The following is a 27,582-nucleotide window of genomic DNA, read 5'->3' as shown; positions in this document are numbered from 1 at the left end:
CTTGTGCACTCACTTTGTCCTTCAGAACACCCTTGATAAACACAGACACAAATTGTATTCTTTGTCTTGTAAATTATAAGGGGGTCTAGAGGACAAGCTGGAGCAACTCTTGAGATGTCGCACAAACACAAATAACGAGATTAACTGCCTATACAGACAGTAGGAATGGGAACCTCAAGTCTTAAGTTTAGCTTGAGAAGTAGATGAGGCATGCCAGTGTCAAATGACTTGATTCTCCTTGAAACAGTGTCGATAGTAAAGCTAGTATATTTGAAAACAACCAGAAAACAGGTAGCTCCTTTAATCATTTAAAAACAAAGCAATATAAGTAATAATAATAACGATAATACTAGTAGTAATAATAAGTAAAAACATTTTTGGTTTAATACTTTCGAAATCTTTCAATATTTCAAAATTATAGTGATTTACTTTCACATTAATTGTCTCGTGACCCCTCCAAGTTTAGCCTTTTAGATGATCTGAACATCTGGTTCGGTTCAATTCAAATCAATTTTATTTACACAGCGCCAAATCACAACAACAATCGCCTCAAGACGCTTTATATTGTAAGGTAGACCCTACAATAATACATACTGAGAAAAACCCAACAATCATATGACCCCCTATGAGCAAGCTCTTTGACGACAGTGGGAAGGAAAAACTCCCTTTTAACAGGAAGAAACCTCCGGCTGAACTAGGCTCAGGGAGGGGCGGGCCATCTGCGGCAACCGGTTGGGGTGAAATAAGGAAGACAGAGAGCCAGAGAGATGATTGAAACTTGCCTGAACTACAAAGTAGTTAAAAGTAGCACATTGATGTGCAGAAGCAGTGAATGTGCCAGTATTAGTAATATAATTTATTTTGTAAACACAAGAACATTTAGTTGGCTATAATTCTGTACTATTTGCGAATTCAGCATTTATACTTACATGAGATTTAAATAATTCTTTATTTTGTGCATATACTTGATAAAGGTCAGATAGACAGATTTGTAATTAAGAAATATTTCAAGCAGTAACAGTAAAGGTATCATGAATAGCTATCTATTCATGTTAACTTTACCCTCCCCAATTCTATTACAGAGATTTAGGAAAGTGAAAGTCACATAGTGTTTAACCCTTTAGAGCCGGTCGGAGCGGGCACGCTCTGTTTTACGTAACTATTTTTAAATCCCATTAGCTCTGCAACCACGTAAGGTGGCGCAATAAATTTTTTTGCATATGAAACCGGAGGAGTTGTACTTACATCTTATGCCATCAGCTTGTCCTCGGTCACGGTTTCCTTCTACATATAGCTTTGCAAAAACTGCATAAAAAGCACTTGCAGCAACAAAAACACAATATTCCAGAAACACGCTTTGCCGATCCGATCAGCTGTTCATAACACTTCCTACGTTGGAATAGACGTCAGCGCGAACTTTTGCATGTCCGCCATGACCTGCCCGAAACCGGAAGTGACGTCATTTTCGCGGAAATGTAGTTTTTTTTTTTTACCATCAGGGCATCAGGGCCTATACTGGTGTTTTTAAAAGTTATGTTTGACTTTATGACTTTCTGTGTCGTTTCTGGGATGCTTAGGACTCATATTGCAGTGCTGGAAATAGTTTATTTTGATGCAGATGCTGCTTTTTTGCAAATTTGCAGTATAATATATATTTTCGTTTTTCCTGCAGTGTATAAAAATTGGTGTATTTCAAAAATAAAACTATGAAGACACTCAAAATAAATTTCCTGTGGTAGGAAACTATTTTGTGCAACTTTTTTGTATTTACAGTTTTGAGGGATAAACCTCTTAAATTTCTCTAACTAGAAATATATGTTAGAAAAGCAAAAACGATTTTCAATTTTTTTGTAGTTTATTGCACTTTTTTGCAATTTATGTAATTACTATGCACTTAATGAATACATATTATTAAAATCTGGGCTATAATTGTTGTATTGATGTATAGCAACTTGAAATGCTCCCAAAAATGGCACCACACCATGTAAAAATATAATATAAGCTCTGGCGGACTTGGTTCTATGGTAGGTCTTAAAGGGTTAATTGGGTAAAAAGTTCAAACTCCCTACAGCTATAAAAAGCATTTTTACATGAAAATGTTCTAAGGTTTCATTTTTAGTTTTACTGCCTGTAGTAACTATTTTGCTAATTGCACAAAGCATATTCTTTCAGGACAACCTGCTGGCTAACCCAATCAAAAGGTGGGGATTATTTCTTCCATCAGAACCTTTAATATCTGTTGCTTCATCATGGACGGTAGTATCAAGTGGAGAACTACAGCACTCTGATCGCAAGCCACTTAATTCTGAAAAAGGCCCTATAGACTCATATGCTGCAGTTGTCCTTTGAAATGAATGCAAGTCTTCTTTGTGCTTATGGTAAGAATGGTACCCTCACCCCTACCACCAAATCTCTTGCTTAATAGAATTCGACCCGCCCCGTAATCGTGGAAATGCACATGGCGAAAAGTGGATTAATGGCCAGCACCCTCTGAGTGTCATTGTCTTTGTTAGCATATTAAGCATTCACAGATGTTCTGGCAGTAATGTGCCAAAGTACAATGGGCCAGTGTTTGAGGGGAGCGCCCCTAAATGAATGAGAACCTCTCTGCAGATGCAAAACTCCACATTATGTTACTGGCAAATATGGAACAATAGCGACTGAAATATGAATATTTGGAAAATTTAAATGTAAAAAAATTAGGTTTTTTTTAAGTTTTCAGATTAGCATTCGTAGAAAGTAAAATAGGTCTACTGTACCGTTAAATAGGTTATTAGGCATACATTTTCCCATGATGTTTCAGATACATATTCAAATTTCTCCCCTCTGCATTTAACTGTCTGCTGACGCTATTTTGGAAATAAACATATGACATGCTCAAGACTACAATTAATTGAAATATTTTTATGCCACAATTTTAGGAGAATAGCCAATGTATAGTCATGTTGTAAGATTGATTTTTAAAATTATATCATGTGCTACTCTGACGTAAAATTCTGTTAAGGTAATGAATATTTTTTCAGACTGTTTTACTTGTAGCAGATCCCAGGACAGACCCAGAACATGGAGATATTGTGTGGCTAGAGATGCCTCAGGTTCCTCCTGGAAGTGGTGGCTGGTGAGGTAGATCCCTGTTTAGCTGCCTTCAAGGCTAGGACTTGGGGATCGATTGCTGGATGGCTGGATACTTCAGAAAATGATTTGAATATAAGGATTTGAATATAATATATATATAGGGCAGCACGGTGGCACGGTGGTTAGCACTGTTGCCGCACAGCAAGAAGGTCCTGAGTTCAATTCCAACATCAGGCCGGGGTCTTTCTGTGTGGAGTTTGCATGTTCTCCCCGTGTTTGCGTGGGTTCCCTCCGGGTACTCCGGCTTCCTCCCACCGTCCAAAGACATGCAGCTTGAGGGGATAGGTTAATTGGAAAATCCAAATTGCCATTGTGTGAATGTGCGAGTGAATGTGAGTGCAAATGGTTGTCTGTCCCTGTGTGTTGGCCCTGCGACAGACTGGCAACCTGTCCAGGGTGTACCCCGCCTCTCGCCTTATGACAGCTGGGATAGGCTCCAGCGCGACCCTGAAAAGGATAAGCGGATGGATGGATCATTTTTTATATAACCAAACTGAATTCTTCTGTTCTGTTTTTTTACGGCTAAGTTTTTTCATCTCACTTTGACAACAACTGTTCAAACTTCATTCTCTCTGGCAGTGTCATGAGGTCATCAACCTGAGTCTTGAAGAAGTTCCCAGATATGCTGAGCTCATTATCGGGTTGCTTTAATTCAAGCTGTGCTCCACCTCTTGCTAAACTAACATGGAATGATGTTGAAGGTCAGGAAATCTTATATAGCACTGCTTTGTCAAGCAGCTATACATTGTCCTGCTGAAAATTTGTCCCACTAAGCTTAAACCATATGAGAGCATGTGTCACTGCGGGATATTGTAGTAGCCATGCTGATTACATGTTGCCTTGCATTCTGCGAAGAAGATTGGACAAAAGAAACCAGCAAAGCCAACCAAACACCATCACAGCTTCTCCATTTCATGGTGGGAACCACACAGACAGATTCCATAGGTTCAGTGTCTACAACCAAAACTACACATTTACGCTCATCAGACTGAGACCATATTTTTGATCAAAAAGCTTCTTGTGTCTTTTCTAATTGATGTCCAATGGTATGTTACACAAAAACGAATCAGTGCACCTCAGAGTGAAATATTCTGAATATTGCTGCGAAGTCCAAAATTGTATCTATCACGAGACATTTTTTGTTTTTTGGGTTTTTTTGTTTTATATATATGCGCTGTATATAGTTGCATCTATACAATACAGTGTAAAGTTTATTATTCATATACAGCTCATTGTATAGATACAGCTGTACCTACAAAACATGCTAAGCCATTTACGAACATTAAAATATCTATAGATGACATTCTTGTGTGTATTTCACATTTTACCGTGAGGCCAGGTTGGGTATAAAATTATGTGAGAGAGACTCATAAAGCCAGACTGAAAGACTACCTCAAACTCCCTAAGAGTTAGATTTCTTTCATTCCAGGAATGCTATTCATCCATGAAGTCTGGACTGTTTTATTATGTCTTTTCTAGTCTTAATCTTCCAAGAGTAGCCCATCAACTATTATTTGTTTCACTGTGTATCTCCCTTGATGAGGAACACAGTGTTGTGTCACCAGGCAGATGAAAGTGTCAGTAAACAAACTCAGAATATGATTACTTTGTTGCGTGTGCTGCCAGAAATATTAGCTAATTTCACCTCCTCGTTTAAAAGACACACACACAGACACACACACACACAGAGTTGATGAGGTGTGAAGTTTATTATTCATAAAACGAACATGCTAAACAAGCCAGTGTTTATTTCTGTAAAATGTACCATGGAGTGAAACTATCAACAGAACAGAGGGAAAGTGTCACATGCTGATGCAACTTAATAACGAACTTGAATATTCTGACCCTGCTGCAGCAGACAGAAATGTATGTCGTCTATATTTAAAGAATAAATCATAGATTTGGGTAGAAGATAGATGGAGCATTAATGTTAATGGTTTGGCTGCTGATGTCTGTTTTTGTGTTGTTTTGGTTTGATTTGACACACGTATAGGAGAATAATAAACAATTAGTCAGCAGTGTTGGGAAGGTTACTTTTAAAATGTATTCCACTACAGATTACAGAATACATGCCCCAAAATCTATTTTGTAATGTATTCTGTTACGTTACTCAATGAGAGTAACGTAATAGAATACTTCTGATTACTGAATATATTATCATGCTTTTTACAACTACATGAATGTACTATTGCTGTGTGATTTACAGTATTACTATTACTGAGTAACAGTGGGGTGGACATTAGGTAAGGCTGCACTTTTTGCAGCGATCTCATATAGAAAACTATTCCACGCGTATATAAAACAGGGCCGTGGCTCCGAACCATAGTAAAGGGACCTCTGGCTAATGTTGTAATAGTAATTTTACAAATGTATGTTGAAGGGATATTACTGCTCTCTGTTGGTGTGTTTGTGCATTACATGCAATAAAAGGGGTTTGTTAAAAACATCAGGTTATGGGCCCAGAGGTCGCAAAGGGACGCTGCTAACATGTTTTTTGGGAGTCATAAACAGAGTTGTGGGAAGATAGACTGTTTATTGACAAGCTGAGCGGATCGGAGAATTGGGTAACGTGGAAATTTCAACTGGAGCACCTGTTGAAGGCAAAAGGACTGTGGGGTATGGTACAGGAGACGGAGAAGTTAGCTGCGGGTGCTAATGCTCAAGCACGAGCTGAACTTGAACAGAAGAAGGAAAAGGCATTTTCAGTGCTGGTACTGAATGTAAGTACACCCCAATTGTACTTGATTACAAACTGTAAGACCCCCATGGTCTTATAGAAGCATGGGAGATGCTAAAAGCACAGTTTGAAAGAGATACTGTTGCTAACAAGCTATTTCTGAAGAATAAGTACTTCCGGTGTGAAATGAAGGAAGGAGAACATCTCAATGATTATTTAAAAAGGATGAAGGAACTTACTGATCAGCTAGGGGCAATAGGTTCTGTAATTGAAGAGGAAGATCAAATTGTCACCCTTCTAGGTAGTTTGCCACCCAGCTATGCAACTGTTGTTACTGCTTTGGAGACAAAGATGGACAATCTGACACTACAGTTTGTTCAACAAGCCTTGATAAATGAGGAACAAAAGTGAGTGCTTACTGACAACACCACTGTGTCCAGTAGTGTATCAGCTATGTCATCTCAGATGCATAGAAGTGAACAGAGTGGATCAAAAACACTGGGAGAAAACAGCTCCGACTCATGGAGATGTTACAAATGTGGGAAGGAAGGACATATCAAGCGTGATTGTCCAAGCATTAAAAAGAAATATAAAGCCCACAAGGCTAAAAGCGTGGTGTATAAGGACAAAGAGGACTCATATGAGGGAGCTTTTGTTGTAAATGAGTCATGTAAAAGTGATGCACAACAACAAGAATGGTTAATTGATTCAGGAGCATCAAAACATATGACATGGAATAAAGAAGCTCTACAAAACTACCAAGAGTTTTCAGAACCACAAACAGTGAAACTTGGTGATGGCAGAGTAGTTGAGGCTTTAGGTCTGGGCAACATAACAATGAATATGTCATTCAGAGTTAGTGATGGAAAAGATGTCACAATGTATGATGTGCTGTATGTTCCCAAATTATCAATGAACCTTGTCTCAGTGGGAGCTGCTGCCAAGAAGGAAAACACAGTGAAGTTCAAAAGGACTCATTGCTACATAAGAGGAAAGAATGGAGCTCTCCACGGAATTGGAACACAAAGATCTGACAGCTTGTATCAGCTGGATATCGAGGGAAACTGCACAACTTGTCATGGAGCGTTAACTGCTTCAGTTCCAGCAAGTATGTGGCATCAGCGCCTAGGTCACACTACAAATCTGAAAAAACTCAAAAACTTGGTAAAAGGAGTTAGCTTTACAAAAGAAGAGGAGGACATTTTTTGTGAAGCTTGTGTTGGGGGCAAATTATCAAGAAAACCTTGCAAATCAGTGGGAGAAATATGATCAAAACGCAAGTTGCCATTAGTGCATAGTGACGTTTGTGGTCTCAATTCACAGATTTATGGTGCAGACTATGATGAAACATTCTCTCCAGTTCTACGATTTGGTTCAATTCGTACATTGTTATCATTTGCTGTACAAAACAATCTAAATGTGCATCAAATGGGTGTTGTGACTGCATTCTTGAATGGACACCTGGAAGAGGAAATCTACATGGAGCAGCCAGAGGGTTACATCAAACCAGGGCAGGAATATCAAGTCAATATATGGACTGAAGCAGTCTCCACGTTGCTGGAGCAAAGCTTTTACAGAGTTCATGAAAAGCATTGGTTTTACACTGAGTACTTCAGATCAGTGTGTGTTTGTTAGAACAGGTCAGGAGTTGGAAATATTGGCTGTGTATGTTGATGATCTGATTACAAAATCAGCAGAGAGCACGAAGAACTTAAAGGACACTCTGAAGAAACACTACAAAATGAAGGACATGGGTGAGCTATCCTACATTCTGGGCATCTCACTGGTCCAAGACAAGGCCAAAAACCATGTTGTGCTTCAACAGAGACAGTATATTGAAAACATACTACAAAAGTATGGAATGGACAGTGCCAATCCCGTAGCAACTCCAGCTGACACAAATGTCAAATTAAGAAAGAGTGATGATGTCAGTCAACCTGTAAACCCAAGCATGTATCAGTCAATGGTTGGAAGTTTATTGTATGCTGCCATGGCAACACGACCAGATATAGCACAAGCAGTGAGTGTGGTGTCAAGATTTAATGCAAACCCAAACACTACACACCTTACAGCTGTGAAAAGAATTGTGAGATAGTTGAAAGGAACTCTAAACCTGGGACTCAAATATCAAAGGACAGAAACAGGAACCTTGGTTGGGTATTCAGATGCTGATTGGGCAGGTGATCAGGACGATCGACGTTCTACAACTGGAAACATCTTTCTACTTGCAGGAGGTGCGGTCAGTTGGCTTAGCAAGAAACAAGCAACAGTTGCACTTTCAACTGCAGAGGCTGAGTATATTGCTTTGAGCCAAGCTGCACAAGAAGGAGTTTGGTTAAGACGATTACCAACTGAGCTTGGAATAAAGACCACGGCAACAGTGATCCTGGAGGACAATCAAGGAGCAATTGCAATCGCAAAAAATCCAGTTGATCATACAAGAACAAAGCACATAGACCAGGGGAATTAAACTAAAATTTGAGGAGGTCCAGTTGGAGAAAATCTTCTCAAGCAGAGGTCCAGGACATCATAATGTCTAACTTGCGTTATGATTGTGATAGAGAAGCAGTCTTTTTTTTTTTTTAAATCAATATCTGAACATATGAACAATAGACTGTCAAATCAATGAAAATACAAGTTAAAAACATTTCAGCAAAATTTATTGTTGACACTGAAACACACAGTAGGCCTACATTAGATGTAGGGCTGCAGTTTAAAATGAATTAGAGAAAATAAATAAAATGGCTAAATTGCTCATCTTAACACAAAGTGCTTAATTTCAGAAAAAGAATAGCAGCAGCAGCAGCTTGAGTTTCCCTTTTTCTTTCCCTTTTACATCTCGACATAACAGTCCTAATACATTTTCAACAGATAACATCAAAACATCTTAACAATTTTACAGTTTCTCTTTCTTTGTCCCTTATATTCCACTGTCCCACTTTCTGTTGTTCAGTGAGAGAATTGAGCTTTAGTTTGCTCTACTAGGATTTTAAATCTGGGTAGTAGTTTTAGTTGTGTTTGCAATAATTAAGTGTAACAAAATCCCAGTTTCATCATATCAGTCATTCTCTTCTGCTTATCCTTGGGTATGTTGCTATTCCAGCTACCATACCCTGCACCCTGCACAGGTCGCCTGTCTGTCGCAGGGCTAACACGCAGAGACAGACAACTCACATTCCCACCTATGGGTTCTTTAAATAAATAAATAAATAAAGGCAGATGAACAACCATTGATACCAGGCAACTATAAAATGTATGTCTTGGCCCCAATGAGACTATTAACTCTTGCAGCACCGGGTGTTCGTAATTTTGGTTCAAGTGAATTGATAAACTTTTTGAAGGCAATTGACTCACACAGTTCTGTAGATGTCCCCGTCCTGTTGTCTCGGGATGCATCACGCTGCCTTGCCTGGGGTTAGCTTCTGTTTCTGGGATGAGGGTTGAGTGTGCTCCCTTCTCAAGGTAAGCTAGGTTAGCCTTCTTGTGTGAACTTTTCAAGTGCACTTTAAGGTTTGTGGGATTTTTTTCCCTTTAGAAATGTCCCTCATAATTTGTCTCTTTCCACTACAAGACACTTGCTTTATCCAAAACACAGTCATATTCAAAGTAATCCCAAATTGGACTCTGGCGCTTTCTCCCGACTTTTCCTGACATGATTCTGCGCGTGGACGGAGCAGCAACACAGACGACTTGACTAACGTACTGCCACCTGCTGGCATAATGAGACACAGCAAGAAAAAAATCTGGAAACTAAACTTCATTTTTACCCTTGCCTATTGTAGGACACGCACATCAATGAAAACTAAACACATTTTTGCTATAAATCCAGTTAATTTTAGTTAGTTTTGTGAACACTCATTACAGTTTTAGTTAGTTTTCCTTTTTTTGTTTATATTTTTATTTCCGTTAACGAAAATGTTTTTTCACTTCTAGTTTTCGTTATTTTGTTAGTTTTCATTAACGATAATAACCTTGCTCATCTGACAGGGTGGAGTATAAAACAGACTGATGAATAATACAATGGTAAGAGATTAGCACAGGATTGTCCTGTTTCATTCTTGCTACATCTCTCCTCTCTCTCCCCATCATAGCAGGGGCTCCATCTGTGGTTATTGAAACCACTTGGTTTGGCTCTATGCCTCGCTTTTTTAACATTTCCTTAATGGCCAGGTAGACATCCTCTCCTCTTGTAGTGCTCTGAAGGGAAGTTACACCTAGCAGGTCTTCACAGAACTCTTTCTTATCATTGTTGAAGAACCTTACATAAACCAACAGCTGAGCATCGTCAACAACAGCTGAGCATCGTCAGACACATCAGTTTCCACCGGTGTGGAAACCAAAAGTAGAGAGGGCATAGCCTAACATATGAAACAGGAAAATTAATTTCAAAAAAGTAACTGTATTCTGAATACCACCCTTTTAAACGGAAACTGTAACAGAATACAGTTACTCATATTTTGTATTTTAAATACGTAACGGCGGTGCATGTATTCCGTTACTCCCCAACACTGTTAGGATGTCACCAACCAATAACTTAACTACAGAGTTCTTAAATTGTCTGTATCACACAACATGCAATGTTATTATTGTTATTATTATTATTACTACAATTCCATTTACAGTTTTTTCTGATTGCTTAAGCACATTTTTTGTAACTATTGGCTAATTTTGCAAAACTCTTCACACAAATAAGAAAACCTGTCACCCAATAATCAAAACATTGTAGTTCTCTTGCAAAAGCGAACACAGCTAGATTAACTCTTCACACCTTCATAAAAATGGTGTTTCCGTATCAAACAGTACACACAAGCCATCATCTACTAAGCACACAATGCGCCAACTGCACACTGATGGTATGAATACAAAACACATCTGGCTTTTGCTTTCTCTGTGCACAAGGTAGGCTATGTCAGTTTGAGCTCATACTTCTGTCATAGATCCATAAGCATAGAGGGATCCAAACTTCAAGTACATCAAAACAAACACAAGTGTTTATTTCCAAGTATAGGATTATTTGCAATCGCCATAATGACTATATGGGTTACTTGGTCTGCAGTGAACATGCTTCCTCTGCCCCCAGCATCTGGTCATCTAGCAACTCTGTAAAGTAACAATTTCAGTATTTTTACATCAATGGTATTGGTGTGTTTCTCATTGGCATATGGCAGTGCTACAAATCTTTGTGCGAAGTGACTGTACTGACCGATTCTCATTTCAAGATGTCCTTATGGTGCTTGCTACAGTGTAGCGGCTCGAGTTAGGCCGTTGGCCAGCTACCCTCAGGGTCATTCCACGGTTGATTACATGGTCCACTATTGTAGCTCTGATGTCATCAGCAATTCTATTTCTTACTCTTCCTACCCTTCCTCTCCCCCCTCCTCATCTTCCTCTCCCCCTCCTCATCTTCCTCTTGCTCCTCCTTGTCCTTGTCGTCCTCTTCATCCTACTTCTTCACCTCCACGTCCTCTTCCTCGGCCTCCTCTACTTCTCACTCTTTCTGCTCCCTCCATTGTACTCCGCACACACAGCTTACCTGTATTATAGTGCTTAGGCTGATTGCAAAGTGAACTAATTATCTAAAAAAGTTTTCACATGTGAAAGTGTGCCAGACAGTTGGCAAGTTAGTGTTAATGATAGCCATACATGTGTATACTTTTGCTAGGAGTGTGTTGGAAATTTGGTAATTGAGTGTTGTGCAGTGAATTGTGCCTACCGTTTTGCAAAGTGTGTGTTACAAAATTGCAAACTGAGTGCAAAGCAGTTTTTGTGCTTTTAGTTTTGCAAACTCAGTGAGTGGTTTTGCTATAAGTCTGAATAGTTTTAGAGATTGTGCTACAGGAATCACAGTTAGGGTTTAAGCATTCAGAAAAAACTGTAAAATATGGATAAGTAACACCAGCATGGCAGATAGCTGCAGTGCTTGAATTAGTGACTTGAAGCCTCGCAAAGAAGTCCCGGTGTCTGCACACTTGCCAATCAAAGCAGCCACACTGTAACTTAAATCAGCATCCAAACAGTATCCAGATGGATGATTTATAAAGTGATTGGCTACTCTACAGTTGTTTTGAATGATCTGTAGAGACAGAAACATTTTGGACATGCTTTTTTTGGATTCAGTTTCTTGTGGCTGTTAGAGTTTTTGTCACGTACGAGGATGTTGACTGGATTAAACTAAATGAGATACTTTCTCTTAAGTAGCAAGTTAACTGTTTGGCTCATGTTAAACTTTGGAAACAAAGAAAACAGACAGACTTTTCTTAGTTCTCTATGCTAAGCTAGGGTAAAAATATCCTGACTTCAGAGCTGTACACCAATTCTCAACAATAGTGTACATTTCACAAAAGATGCCATTTTGCTTTACAAATATTATACATTACAGTTGCATATTGTATAAAATGCAATAAAGATTCCCTGTTGCTATGAGATAATTATTCCCTTTCTCTGTTTGGTCAGAAAGTTCCGGCTACACTGAAATTAAATCAGAGATTAGGAATAACAATCAGTTCTTACGAGTACACTATACCAAAGCATCTAAATCTAACTTTAGTCCAGACTTTGACTAGGCCACTTCAAAACCTTCAAAACAGGATTTTCTGGTAGAGACCAGAATTCAAGTCAGTTTCTGAAGCAGCAAAGCAGCACCAGACCATCACACTACAACCACCATGTTTGACAGTTGGTGTGAGGTTGTTTTTATGAAATGCTGTATTACTTTTATTTTAGATATAACGTAAACACCAACCTTTCAAAATGTTCAACTTTTGTTTTGTCATTCCACAGTGTATTTTTCCAAAAGTCTTGGGGATTATCTTGCTGTTTTTGATCAACGGTTTTTGCCTTGGAACTTTCCCCTTTCTCTTCTTATTGCTGAACCGTGAACATTGACCTTAACTGAGAAAATCAATAAGTGAAAATGTTATTCATATAGGACTACAGAACAACAACAACATGTGCAAAATAAAAACAGCCCCAGCATAGTCTCTCTCTCTCTCTCTCTCTCTCTCTCTCTCTCTCTCGCTCTCTCTCTGTCTCACACACACACACAGATAGCGGTGTGTGCTGTCAGTGAGGAAAAAACAGGGACTAGGTAACAACATTAAATAGATAAATAAATGCAAAAGATTAGAAAGCACAATACATAAATAAATAATAATAAAACAATAGATAATTAAAACAAGGCAAAAGGTGTGAGCAAATAAAAGCCAGGTCATAAAGGTTAAGTCTTTAGTTTGGCTTAAAAAGCATTAACATTGTCTGTTATCCTCAGCTCTTCTCTACAGTAACTTGAGAGGAAAAACCTGCCAAAAAATGGGCATTTTCTCTCTCAATCATCTTGAGGTGATAAAAGTAGTCTTAGTTACCCTTCTTTGTTGCCCAAAAGTAAGATCTGGGCAACTTTTGGGCAACAAAGAACAAAGATGGGCTTTGGGCTCTCTGGGCTTCAGTACTACTACTAATAATAATGGATTGGATTTACACAAGGACACAACGACCAGGACAGAGAGCCCGGGGATCGAACTGGCAACCTTCCAGTTACAGATGCGCTTGTCAACCTTCCCAACCCCCTGAGCCACAGTCACCAGCTCAACCAGGATAAAACAGAAGTTTTATCCTGGTTGAGCTATAAAAAGTTTTAATTTCTTTACCAGAAATACAATTTAAAAAGCCTATAGGCCCAGGGTCATCAGGAGACACAACCAAGTAAAGCTGGGTGTCATCAGCATAATCACAGAAGTTAATGGAAAAAGTGTTGGACCTAAAGATTAACCTTAAGGGACACCAAAATTTAATTTTTGTAAATTTTATCTGAGTGATCCTCCATACTTACAATGGATATGTGATTGACACCAGTTTACCATTAGAGAGACAAATCAAATCGTGAAGTCTGTTTAGAATGGAGTGGTCTACATTATCAAAGACAGCAGTTTAATAAAGTCGAACTAAAACTGAGAGCCTGTTCTGACTCACATTGAAGGGCATTTAAGATCTTGGCTAATGTAGTTTCTCTACTGTGGTTAGACTACAACTGATATTTCTTGTTTATGTTGTAAGAAATAAAAAAATATGTAACTGATTAGAAACAAGTTTTTCAGAAATTCTACTTAAAAATGATGGATTTGCCAGTGGCCAACCTAGTTCAGCACAGAAGTATCCAGGTTGTCTTGATGCATACTCAATCATCCAGGAAGGAAGTCCTGAAAAGTTGATTCTGTTCATCTGGATGTAGTGTTTTCAATGGGAGAAATGTTTTGTCACTCATCCTAGTGACTTATTTAGTCTCAGCTAACACCATCCCAGCTGGACATTTGTCAAAGCTGGGAAGGCACCTAAAAACCGGTCCCAGGCGATCCAGGGGAGAAGATGGACAACTCCTGCCTAAACGAAAACCCTCAGTAATCCTTATGTGTCAGGAGTATCAGAACAGTTGAGACACATTTTTGGAAACACCAAGGCTCTGTGGTTTAAACCCCAAAACACGTTGCGCCAAAAATTGGTCCAACCTAAGGATCGGGTCCCCCGACACAAACAGAGTAACATAGTGTACGCTGTGTCAGGAAGATTGCTAGGATTTATACATCAGGGAAACCAAACAACCTCTGATGAAGCACCTATTTCACATACAAGGGTCAGTACTACAGGCAGAAACATGGGTGTGCCATGGGTTCCCCAGTTTCACCCATCATGGCCAACTTGTACATGGAAGAAGTGGAAAAGAGGGCTTTGCTATCCTACCCTGAAACACCACCAAGCCATTGGTTCAGATATCTGGATGACACCTGGGTGAAAATCAAATCTCAGGACGTACCACAATTCACGGATCACATTAACTCAGTGGACCAACACATCAAATTCACCAGGGAGGATATGAAAAGTGGCAGGTTAGCTTTCTTATTTTGTGAGATTTCCATCAGTAATGGGGGACATCTAAAAGCTGATGTGTACCGTAAACCTACACATACGGATCAGTATTTAAGGTTTGACTCTCATCATCCACTGGAGTATAAACTGGGTGTCATCAGGACGCTACAACACAGAGCGAACACCATCCCCACAGACACAGCAGCCAGGGAGGCAGAAGAACATCACATCAAGAAGGCCCTGAGTTAATGTGGTTATCCCAGCTTTCTTTTGTCAAAGCTGGGAAGGCGCCAAAAGAAAGCTCCAGCCGATCGAGGAGAGAAGGACAACCGCTGCCTAAACGAAAACCTGTAGTGATCCCGTATTGATTGATTGATTGATCATAGTTTATTCATCCCGAGGGAAAGTGGGTTAAGGCTGCCTGCCGTGCCAGCGCCATAATGTATGTCGTATGTGTCATTTTTTGTAAACACTGTGTCTCTGTGGCTTTTAAACCTCAAAACACGCTGCGCCAAAAATTGGTCCATCCCAAGGATCGGGTCTCCCCACACAAACAGAGTAACATAGTGTACGCTGTTAAGTGCCAGGAGGATTTATACATCGGGAAAACCAAACAACCTCTGGCGAAGTGGATGGCACAACACAGACACAACACTCTTTCAATGATGAGGATGTACACATCCTGGACAGGGAGGAACGCTGGTTTGAGCGGAGAGTCAAGGAGGCCATTTATGTGAAAAGGGAAAGACCATCTCTGAATCGAGGAGGGGTCCTAAGGGTACATCTGTCACCATCATACAATGCTGTGATTGCAGCCATTCCCCAACTCTCTGTGAATGGGACTCATGGACATTGATCAGTGGGCTTTGATCTGTGGTTGTTAATCAATGTTCGCGACAGTTCGTATATTAATGATCAAGAAAATGACCTTACAGCCCATTGTTTGCCAGTGGGGCTAGTTTCACTCAGTGGTCTTCAGCCAGTTATCATCAATCAGGTCCTGATTAGGGATGGACTGATCCGATATTATGTATCGTTATCGGTCCGATACTGACCTAAATTACTGGATCGGATTTTGGAGAGAAATAAAAAATGTAATCCGATCCATTAAATATCACGAAAGCACCTCACAAAACTTTCGACATGGCGTAACTCAGCTCATAACCTTGGCACGTCGGAGCAGTATGCGTCACTTGATAGAGCGGCTGTGGCGTGCGAGACCTGTCGGCGGTCTGGTTGAGCATTTAGACTGGAGCCTCGCTACCCAACCGGCATTTCATCTCTGAGGAGGTTATCCCAGAGAGAAGTAAAGCAAGTGTGTAAGTTCATCTCTGAATGTTTGTAATGCATTCCCACGTTAAGCTTAACAACCGATATATGGAGCGACTGCCTCTCTCTCTCTCTCTCCTGTTGCTACTTCAATCATGAAACTGATCAATGATCAGCTGATCGTCTTTTCTGTCGCGAGTCCGTCTCTCTTGTTTGTTTTTGGCCAACTTTGCACCAGAAAGAGGAAACAAGCGGATAAACAACAGCAGCACGTTTAACCTTGATAAGCTGTTGTTAGAATTTACTTAATATTACTTTCTACACCAGGATCCTTTTCTACGCAGCTGACGGCTGTAACTGTGCAGGGGCGGGTCTACCAAAGTTTAGCCAGGGAGGCAGTTGGGCATTAAAAGGGAAAAGGGGGTACAAAGAAATACTTTTCTTTCTTATTCTCATTTAAAATGTCTAGTTTTTAATAAATAATTATCTGAATCTTACACTCAAAGTTTTAATATAGTTTAGTTTTATATAGATTTATTATTATTGTTATGCATGGCCCAGCAATATGAGGCGCTAATAACCCACAAACTACAGATCCCATAATGCAACGCTGCAGCCTCCTTGCCAAACCCTAGGCTAGCTGGGAACATTCCCGCGTCAATCAAGTCAAACTTCTGTTATTGCGAAGCTAGCCGCTCACACTGGTGGAGAGAAAAGTTGATTCTGAAAACAGAGCCTTTCAGCACCTGTGTGAGACTGAAAATATGTTTACAAACATTGCCGGTAAACCCATGTGTCTTATTTGTGGAGCTAATGTGGCTGTAATTAAGGAATTTAATTTAAGACGGCACTATGAGACAAAACATCAGGATAAGATGAAAAACCGAAATGCAGAGCAGAAACTGCAGAAAGTAGAAGAGCTAAAGACGAATCTGACATTTCAGCAGCTGTTTTTCACCAGAGCAAAATCACAAAGTGAAGCTGTTGTGAAAGCAAGTTTTATTGTTGCAGAGGAGACAGTCAAATCAGCCCGGTACCACTCTGAAGAGCTGCATGATGAAGGTGTGCGACGTCTTGTGTCCAGACAAAATGCAGATTTTGGCAAATGTGAGCCTGAGCAGAAACGTATGTCAAAGTTTCTTTGACATGAGCGACAGCCACCTGAGCTCAGCAAGGAAATATACTGTCAAGGCCTATGACTCGATATATATCTATATATATCGATACATATATCTTTTTTTTCTCCATTCTGTCCTGATCCTCATTTGTTTTTAGGCAAGAAATGAAAAATTATTTAGACCTGGAACTGCTTAACTATATCACAGATAGATAACCAAATAGCTGGAATCACCACTCATCATACTCTGCCAGGGCAAAATGAAAGGAAAACATGACGGTCATCTTTTCAGGCTGAGATTAACAGTGTGTGGATGCACCTCATATTACTCCTCCACTCTTACACAACAAGCCAGCATCCACTCTGCCTCTCAAACCCACGTTAATGTTCATCTCTCATACCATACAGCCATGTGTTGCTAACAGTAGGTGTACTTTCTGCACATCTAAATGTCAGATGGATTTCAAAAACTGCAGTTCTGTGTGTGTGTTTGTGTGTATGTGATGATATGTAAATTGAACTGTACTTTTATGGTACACTCACTAAAAGTCTGTTTCAATAAGCACTTGAAATACATCTCTGCAAATGTAAATATAAAATGTCAAGTGGGATTTGGAATAGACACTGCATGTGAAATCAGCATGTAAGGCATGGAACATTTTCTAAAGGAGGAACGCTGTTAACGGAACCCTGCAGAGTTTTCTTGTAAACAACCACAGTTATATTTATTTTGTTCCTTACAAGATTGCACTGTGAATTCAAAAGGCTTAAGAAGAATAGTTAAATTAATTCTATATGCAAACCTCATTCTTTGAATCTGTGCTACCATAAATGTTCAGTCTTGACCTCTCTGAAGAACAGCATGCTGAGGAGCTTTCAAAATCTTTGCCTCGCAGTCTTCAGTGAATTAAATACTTTTTTAACATTAGCAGCTCTACAAAGCATTGTACAATACAATTCTCATTCACCTCTCCACACACTAGTGGTTGCTATGAAGGGTGCCATGCTAGTGTAGTAGCTCTTGATAGCCATCCATCCATCCATCCATCCATCTATCCATCTAGCCATTTATCCAGAAAATGAATCGATGGATGTAAAAGATTATAGACAGACTTTATTTTTAAGCTACTATAAGCTGGAGTATTCACTGTGGCACTGAGAGCAGGAGAGCTATTATGGCAAAGCAGTCATTTAGAATTTTACTAAAGGGATGGGAAAGTTGTCATTTCTTTAGGTGTATTCAAATTCATTCATATATTGAAATATGTTGAAAAAGTTAACTAATGTATGATTACATTACAAGAGGTCCTAACCTTTTAGTTGTGTGCTATTGCAGAAGAGGCCTCAGTGAGATGAAATGTAAATAAGAGTGCCAATCAATCCTGAAACAGAAGCTTGCAGCTGCTGTCAAAAGTTTACATTGTTAGTGCTACTCTCTTCAAACCATACCATCTTGTAAATCTTGCCTTTCACTCTTGCTGCTATCCTGTCACAAATTACCTCTGACAATCATCTGCACCCACTCCATCCTGCCTACATTCTCTTCTTAACCTCTTGCACTGTCCATTGTTTTAGATGGTTGACCCCAGGTATTTAAACTCATCTACTTTCACCCTCTGTACTCCTTGCATTTTCATCTTTTGACCTGTCTCCCTCTCACTGACAAATATGTAAGAAACTTTCATTGCTTTACTCTCCAGAGTATACTTCCACTCATACAGGTGCTCTTCCACTTGCTCCCTACTCTACGCAAAGGGCCTCAGAGGTGATCCTTTTGTAATCCCACCCTCATTCTGGACCCATCTGACACTCCTACTGCAAACCTTACCACTGTCTCATTGTCCTTGTTCATGCCCGCACTTACCTCACATACATTCTTTGCTACTTGTGACGTCCTCACGTAGCACCACAGTTCAATTCAATTCAATTTTATTTATATAGCGCCAAATCACAACAAAAGTCGCCTCAAGGCGCTTCATAGATACAGAGAAAAACCCAACAATCATATGACCCCCTATGAGCAAGCACTTTGGCGACAGTGGGAAGGAAAAACTCCCTTTTAACAGGAAGAAACCTCCCACAGAACCAGGCTCAGGGAGGGGCGGGGCCATCTGCTGCGACTGGTTGGGGTGAGAGAAGGAAGACAAAATAAAGACATGCTGTGGAAGAGAGACAGAGGTTAATAACAGATATGATTCAATGCAGAGAGGTCTATTAATACATAGTGAGTGAGAAAGGTGACTGGAAAGGAAAAACTCAATGCATCATGGGAATCCCCCGGCAGCCTACATCTATTGCAGCATAACAAAGGGAGGATTCAGGGTCACCTGGTCCAGCCCTAACTATATGCTTTAGAAAAAAGGAAAGTTTTAAGCCTAATCTTAAAAGTAGAGATAGTGTCTGTCTCCCGAATCCAAACTGGAAGCTGGTTCCACAGAAGAGGGGCCTGAAAACTGAAGGCTCTGCCTCCCATTCTACTTTTAAATACTCTAGGAACAACAAGTAGGCCTGCAGAGCGAGAGCGGAGTGCTCTAATAGGGTGATATGGTACTACAAGGTCATTAAGATAAGATGGGGCCTGATTATTTAAGACCTTGTATGTGAGGAGCAGGATTTTGAATTCAATTCTGGATTTAACAGGAAGCCAATGAAGGGAAGCCAAAACAGGAGAAATATGCTCTCTCTTTCTAGTCCCTGTCAGGACTCTTGCTGCAGCATTTTGGATTAGCTGAAGGCTTTTCAGTGAGTTTTTTGGACATCCTGATAATAATGAATTACAGTTCCTCTCATGGTAACTGTGTTACTACCTGGAAGTTACATTTATTCTTCTTATATACATTCAAAATCATCACCAAGTTAAGGAGATTTTATTTTACATTCCCATGGCATGCAGAATTATAGGCCTGAGTGATGTACATAACATTTTAAAAATAGAGAAAAGGAAGCACAAAAAAGCTAAACCTTTAAAGCATCCTATGGGGTTATTAAAAAAACAGCACTGAGGTTGTATACACTGATTTTTAATGAAAACAACGCAGCAGCATAATCAATATCATAGCTCTCCACTTCGTGAATGCTGACTTGTTACAAATATTCTGCATTGTTATCTGTGCCAGTGGGAGGTCAATGTAAAAAACAAATACAGTTAGTGGTTTAATCCTTGTTACAGCCTAGTCAAGCTCTGTTGTAAAGCATCGTAACTATGATTTCACTCGGAGAACAGCACCACTCCTCCACCACGTGCGTCCTCCACACTCATCCTCCTCCATTCCTCACACCTCCCCCTGCAGCCAGCTGCTCTCAGGCTCCTCAGTTCTCCTTCACTAGTCAGTCAGACCTCAAAGGAATATGAAACACCAACCAGGCAGGAGAAACACACAACTGAGGTGACTGATTGAAATTCACAGTGTGAGTGGCTCCAGTCTTTTGCATGCTGTTTTTGGCTGCTTAGTTCTCAAGCTTGTTGTGAGGGAAGACTGTGACTAGCAGATGTATCACTGTGCATCGATACTGCAAAGGTCCTCTTGGGGTCCTCAGAAGTGGGCGAGCTCTGATTGTTTGGTAACAGCGTGTCGATGGTGGGCAGGGTTTTATTGACTCATGGATGATCCATTAGAGATCATCAGAAGAGCTTAGACTATATTTTAGATGATGGTTGCAAGTTTTAAAGGATTCCCTTTATTGGCTTTTTAAGGCAGCCTTGTAAATGAATTCCTATTAAAACGTTGCCCCTGACTGAGTTACCAGTCAGTGAACAGAGTTTATGTCTGCACTCAGTATGGAGGAAACTCCAGACATATGACTTACCAGTGATTATTTGAGGACTGTCTCAGTAGGAAGTAAAATAAAATGGCTTTCATAGAAGTTTTGTTGAAAGAAAAGAATTAAGCCAAGAGGGATATTTTGAAACTGTTGAGGCCTGAATGGAACAAAAATGTAATAGATGCAGAAAATAAATAGCCAAAGATACCTGAAAAAGGCAAAGCCATCTAAAGGCTTCATTTCAGATGGCTTTGCATTTACCCTATCTCTTTATAATTCTCTTAAAGGTAATAGTTAGTTATTAATTAATTACTAAAACTTAGATATTGCCAAAAGTACTTGCTCATGTGCCATCGCGTATATGAACTCAAGTGGTATCTCATTCTTAATCCACAGTGTTTAATATGATGTCAGCACTATTTGCAGCTATAATAGCTTCAACTGTTTTGGGAAGGATTTCCACAAGGTTTAGTAGTATGTTTTGGGGAATCTTTGACCATTCTTCTCGCAGCGTATTTGTGACATCAGACACTGATGTTGGATGAGACGGCTTGGTTCACAATCTCTGCTCCAGTTCATCCAAAAGGTGTCCTTTCAGGCTGATGTCAGGACTCTGAGCAGGCCAGACAAGTTTTCCCACACTACTCATCCAGATTTTTATGGACCATGCTTTGTGCACCAGTGCACAAAGTTGGGAGCGAGAAATTGTCTGCTGACTCTGCTCCATGAGCTGACTCTGCTCCATGATTTTACACGCCTACCACTTTGTGTCTGAGTGGCTGTTGTTCCCAATGACTTCCATGTTTTATAATATACCATATTTTTCGCACTATAAGGCGCATTTAAAATCTAATTTTCTCAAAAACTTGACAGTGCGCCTTATGTATGAATGACTGACCGTGGACCGATTTTATGTGGTACACGGTGCCCCAAAATCTGTCAAAAAATGTTTCAGTCTGACTTTGGTAAGCTACGAAGCCGCACTGCTTGATGGATTGCCGGAGCATTACGGCTGCCGTAGTCAGCAGCCTTGCAGAGTAATCTGGGTCCAAAACTCCGTCCACTTCAGGTTCCAAAGTCAAACAAACACTGCGCCATCACTGAGAGATAAAAACTGTCTAAATTCTTTCATCTTTAATAAAATGATCAGCGTTGCTGCTTTACCAGGTGTAACAATTAAGTTTAACATCCAGGCATCCATGGAAACAGAATTTATTAAATTTAACAGAGTTAGAAGTTAGCAGGAAGTTAGCTCGCTAGTTTCCATCTAAACATGATATAGCATGTTCTGACTGAGAGATTTCTGAAAAAATCATAACGTACAGCTCTGCTATCACTTCCAACATAAATGAAGACAGAAAACTAAACAGCAGTGATGTTTGTAGGGTTACTGAAGTTGGGCTAGCTGGTTTATAATGATGTGCTACCTGATCACTAGCGACACAGCTATGTTAGAATAACATAAACACAGTGAAGCTGGAGGATGAACGCTAACTTTTTTCCACTTGATAAAAGTTTACGCGAAGGTTCCTGATGGCTAGGGACAAATGCAATCGCATGGAGGATGCTGTAAACGGACCAGACTTCAGTCAGGAGAACAACTGAGATAATTCATCCACAATACGAGGTTAGTTATTAATCATTAATCATTAGTCATTAATATACTGCAACAACATGGGGGTAGAGCCGCTGGAGAGAATTCAGCATTAATGAATCAGTGGTATGGAAGAGGAAGCAAGTAAATGAGTTGAGTAAAGTTTGACTTATCTGACTTTGTTTTGCTTAATGAGCTTATAATCTGGTGCGCCTTATGTATGACAACAGACCCGTTTATCGACAGTGCGCCTTATGGTCTGAAAAATATGGTAACAGTCGACTGCGGAATATTTAGAAGCATGGGAATTTCAGGACTTGTAGATCTTTATTGATTTATCAAACTATATCAGACTCCTTTCTCAAAGTTTTACTCTTCCAGAGTAAATAGACATGGACATTTCTCACCTGTCATTGAGAACTGAGGTAAAAAGTGGCCTTCTACAGATGGTAAAAACTCTGGGGAAGATCTGGATCTATTTCAGTAGTAGTAGAAACATGTCAGCTACTGCTGTTGTGGGGTGCAGTCTAAATTCAATGTTTCTGATCATTCCTGCCTGACTAAACCATGATTGTCTTAAGGCAGCCACTGTCGCTGGGATTATTTACTTGAATTGGGAGGAGTCAGAAAATAGAAGTAATTTGGTTGGAATCTGCAATCTACTGTAGTGGTGAAATTTCACACATTGTAACTTATAAAAAGGTGAGCATTGACCTATCTATGCTATAGATTTGGTTTAGCCTCATGCTAAATATGCTAATTTAGCATCTTGCCCAATTTAACCTTAAAAAAAACAACTTTTTTGTCTTTTTTCTGTATATGTTCTAATGTGATGAGATGTATAAACACAAGGATATAGGAAGACATAGACCACTGTCTTTCACCACATAAAAGTCTTCAGCGAGTGCGATACACACACAAAATTACTTTTTACTTTGTGTGACATATTTTCTGCTAGTGAGATTGTCTTGACACTCTGACACCTTGTGCGATAGATTTGTTACTTCTGTCAGAGATTTTCATTTATTTATATTTTTTCTTATTGGCACAAAGAGCTCTCTAATATATACACCATGTGTATATATTAGTTGTGCCTTCTGACGTTAAATTGATTAAATTGATTGTAATATTTTGTATTTTACTGATTATAATACTATTTGCAGCGATTAGAACCAGACTTTACCATTACCTGATTGGAAGTGGGATGTGTATGTACTCTAAAAGCCGATTAGGAAAGCTATGGCATTGCCACCCACTGTCTTGGTGGTAATTTGCACCTGCATTCAATACTGAAATTAATAAATATCATGTGGCTCAGAAGGCACTTTTCCAAACGCCATCATTACATTCGAGATGGAGGACATCTCAAATTCGTACAAGATGTACCCAGAAAGTGAGCACATTATTATCCATTGGTTTGATTTGGAGATGATTTGAAATCTAGAGAATGTCTTTATGTTCAAGGACATATTTTTTCCAATTGAAGCTAAGCACTTCTAAGCTAAGCACTGAGCATCATTTGCATATTAGTACAATGTGCAAAGGCAACAACTGAGGGCATGATTCTTAATGGCAATATACTGATATCTATGGTGAGTGGGGTTAGCGTGAGAGTGGGTAATGTCCAGTTTCATGAACAGTACTGTTTAGCAGTTGAAAACTGATCAAATTCTTATGACTGGATTTGGACTATACATTTCTAGCAGAGGAAATTAAGAATAGAATTAAAGAAAGAATACGGGTTCCATGTCATGTTGCTGTTGCTGCTCATTTTTAAATGTGTTTCGTATTGTATGTAAGTGCAGTATAAAATCAATGGGGAATGTACAGTGCAAAGTACACAACTGCAAAGATTTTTTCTCATTCCTTAAGATCCCTTATTTACCAGCCATACAACTCTGCTGTGTCACCTTAGTGGCTAACATGACAGAGCATTAGCTGGATGTGATTTTAAACTAATCCTTCATGTCTTTTGCATCCTTATGGCTAAATGATGATGCATCAGGGTGAAGTTTAGCATTTCTTAATCTTTTTTTTATATGTGCGTGTATCTGTGAGTGTGTGTGTGTATGTGCACTCTGTCTGAGTCTGGTGTGTGTAAGCATTCTAATCATGCAGCCTACTGTTATGTCTGATCATATAGAAAAATCAATACCAAAACTTAGAAATCTGTGATTTTATACAGGAGGGGAAATCATTTGATTCCATGGTGAATTTGTATGTTTGGTTACTTAAAACTGAACAGTCTGTAATTTTTTTATGGTCGTTTCATTTAACCCTTTAGAGCCGGTCGGAGCGGGCACGCTCTGTTTTGCGTAACTATTTTTAAATCCCGGTAGCTCTGCAACCACATGAGCTAGCGCAATAATTTTTTTTGCATATGAAACCGGAGGAGTTGTACTTACATCTTATGCCATCAGCTTGTCCTCGGTCACGGTTTCTTTCCACATAAAGCTTTGCAAAAACTGCATAAAAAGCTCTTGCAGGAACAAAAACATAATATTCCAGAAACACGCTTTGCCGATCCGGTCAGCTGTTTGTAACACTTCCTACGTTGGAATAGACGTCAGCGCGAAGTTTTGCATATCCGCCATGACCTGCCCGAAACCGGAAGTGACGTCATTTTTCGCAGAAATGTAGTTTTTTTTTTACCATCAGGGCCTCATGAGCCTATACTGGTGTTTTTAAAAGTCATGTTTGACTTTATGACTTTCTGTGTCTTTTCTGGGATGCTGAGGACTCATATTGCACTGCTGGAAATAGTTAATTTTGATGCACATGCTGCTTTTTTGCAAATTTGCATTATAATATTTATTTTCGTTTTTCCTGCAGTGTATAAAAATTGGTGTATTTCAAAAATAAAACTATGAAGACACTCAAAATAAATTTCCTGTGGTGGGAAACTATTTTGTGCAACTTTTTTGTATTTACAGTTTTGAGGGATAAGCCTCTTAAATTTCTCTAACTAGAAATATATGTTAAAAAAGCAAAAACGATTTTCAATTTTTTTGTAGTTTATTGCACTTTTTTGCAATTTATGTAATTACTATGCACTTAATGCAGACATATTATTAAAATCTGGGCTATAATGGTTGCATTGATGTATAGCAACTTGAAATGCTCCCAAAAATGGCTCCACGGCATGTAAAAATATAATATAAGCTCTAGCGGACTTGGTTCTATGGTAGGTCTTAAAGGGTTAAATGGAGGGAGAAAGAATATCAACCAAAAATCTGAAAGAAACACATTACATAAAAGTTGTGAATTGATTTTTGTCCCATCTTTCTCCCCTCACCCCCAACTGGTCAGACTCGGAGTCTGGTTCTGCTGAAGGTTTCTTCCTGTTAAAATTAGTTTTTCATTCCCAATTTACCAAGTGCTTGCTCACAGGTCGTTGTCTGACTGTTGGGTTTTTTACTGGATTATTGTAGCTTACAATATAATGAGCCTTGAGGTGACTGATTTGACACTTGATCAGTTGATACCAAAGAGTTGATTTTGGTTTCATCTGACGAACGCACTTTCTCCCATGCATTCTATGAATTGTTTAGATGTTCACTGGCAAACTTAAAATGAGCCTGTACATGTGCCATCTTGAGTAGGGGGACCTTGAGGCAGTTGCAAGATTTCATTACAACGTATGTGTGTTACCAATGGTGTTCTTATTGACTATGGTATACTTTAAACACATCAGGAGAAATCAGAAGTATTTGTAATTGATTCCTTGATTGATCAATTGTAATCCCAATCAGCGGGAGCCAGCATTCTGGCTGGGTTAAAACAAATTCATGGTTTTAACCCGAAGGTCAATCTGAAAAAACATTAAAATGGCTACAACTGTTACTCTGATCAAGTCTGACAACTATCAACTATAACAGAAGTTATAGATTGGAGACTTTTGTGATTCATATACATGTATATGTCGTAGTATTTGTATTTGTAGTATTTGTATTAGTATTAAACTCGTCGTCTGGCATACATGGAAGTAAGGAGAAAAGAGAAGGCCAGTTTTACTGGATGTAAAATTCCTTTAAACTGTGCTTTTTTACCATGTGACTAAAATGCACCTTGCCCTTAAGTGGTTAACTGGTGATTGGACAGGTGTTAAGAGGTTAAAGTCTTAAATCTTGATTAAAAAATAAATATGAAACTTCTGCACAGAAACAATTCTTCTGTATTACGACTTTGGTCAGGGGAAGTTGGCTGCAGTCCAATTTAATTATTTCTTTACAGTAAAACTTTTATTTTAAGCAGCAAAATTAACTTCAACCTCTTCTAACTTCCATGGCTTTATAACCGTCTTTAACCCTGTTCCACACAGATAATAGCTTGTGTTTTTCAGGCGTCCCCCCGCGACACTTTGGTTTTTCTCACAACAGACAGTGACATGCTCCTTCCGGGCTAGTCCACTGGAACCTGCTTGTCCACCCGTCCTTCCACCAGCTTTATGTAGATCAATATTTGAGTAGCTGCAACAGAGGTGTGTTTGTGGAGCTCCCTATCTCTGTGGGGCAGCCTGTTATAGTGTCAGGTTTGGAGGATGGGAGTTCAGGGTGTGTGTAAGCCCAGGATGACCTGACAGCTTAGATATTTAATAACTGTCTTAACCTGGCCTTCCAGTGGCTGTGCTGCAGAGTTATGAATATGGCTGCACTTTCAACCTTACACCCCAGCGGGGCTTGAAAGGAAAAAACATGAAAGAACAGAGAGGATTTGGCTTTTACACTCTTCACCTCTATCATAGTGCTGGTAATAGTCAGTCTCCCCACTGGTCAAATGTAATCTCAACCCACACATACCTGAGGGTAAGGTTGCTCAAAGTCCCAGAAGAGTTAGTCAAAAGGGTTAGCTTTTATTTTTTATATAATGTTGTAATTTATTTTTTGGGGAAAACAAGTTTTCTTCTGCCTCAAGAATATCTTCCTTTAAATACTTTGTTTAGGTATTTAAAGTCACAATTTTCAAAGCTGGCAGCAGGAGCATCCATCCATCCATAGCTTGGGCTACTCCAAGACGAGGATGTATCTGCAATAAGATATATTATTCAGTATTTACTGTTTGATTTATAAGAGACTAAATATGGTGAACCATAATCTTATCTGATAAACGTGTGTTGTGATTCGTATTTGGCAAAGGTATTTAAAATAAAATCCTTCTTAACAACCATCA

General features: G+C 39.4%; 1 protein-coding gene across 6 annotated transcripts in view; it reads left to right on the top strand.

Moving 5' to 3' along the window:
- Nucleotides 1-27,582, top strand: part of tsnare1 (T-SNARE Domain Containing 1) — a 269,581-nt gene that overhangs the window by 119,705 nt on the left and 122,294 nt on the right. The gene's annotated exons all lie outside the window — the stretch shown is intronic.

Source organism: Astatotilapia calliptera, chromosome 11 (assembly GCF_964374335.1).
Source record: "Astatotilapia calliptera chromosome 11, fAstCal68.1, whole genome shotgun sequence".
NCBI classification, from domain to species: Eukaryota; Metazoa; Chordata; class Actinopteri; order Cichliformes; family Cichlidae; genus Astatotilapia; species Astatotilapia calliptera.
This window is presented reverse-complemented; position numbering and strand designations above follow the sequence as displayed.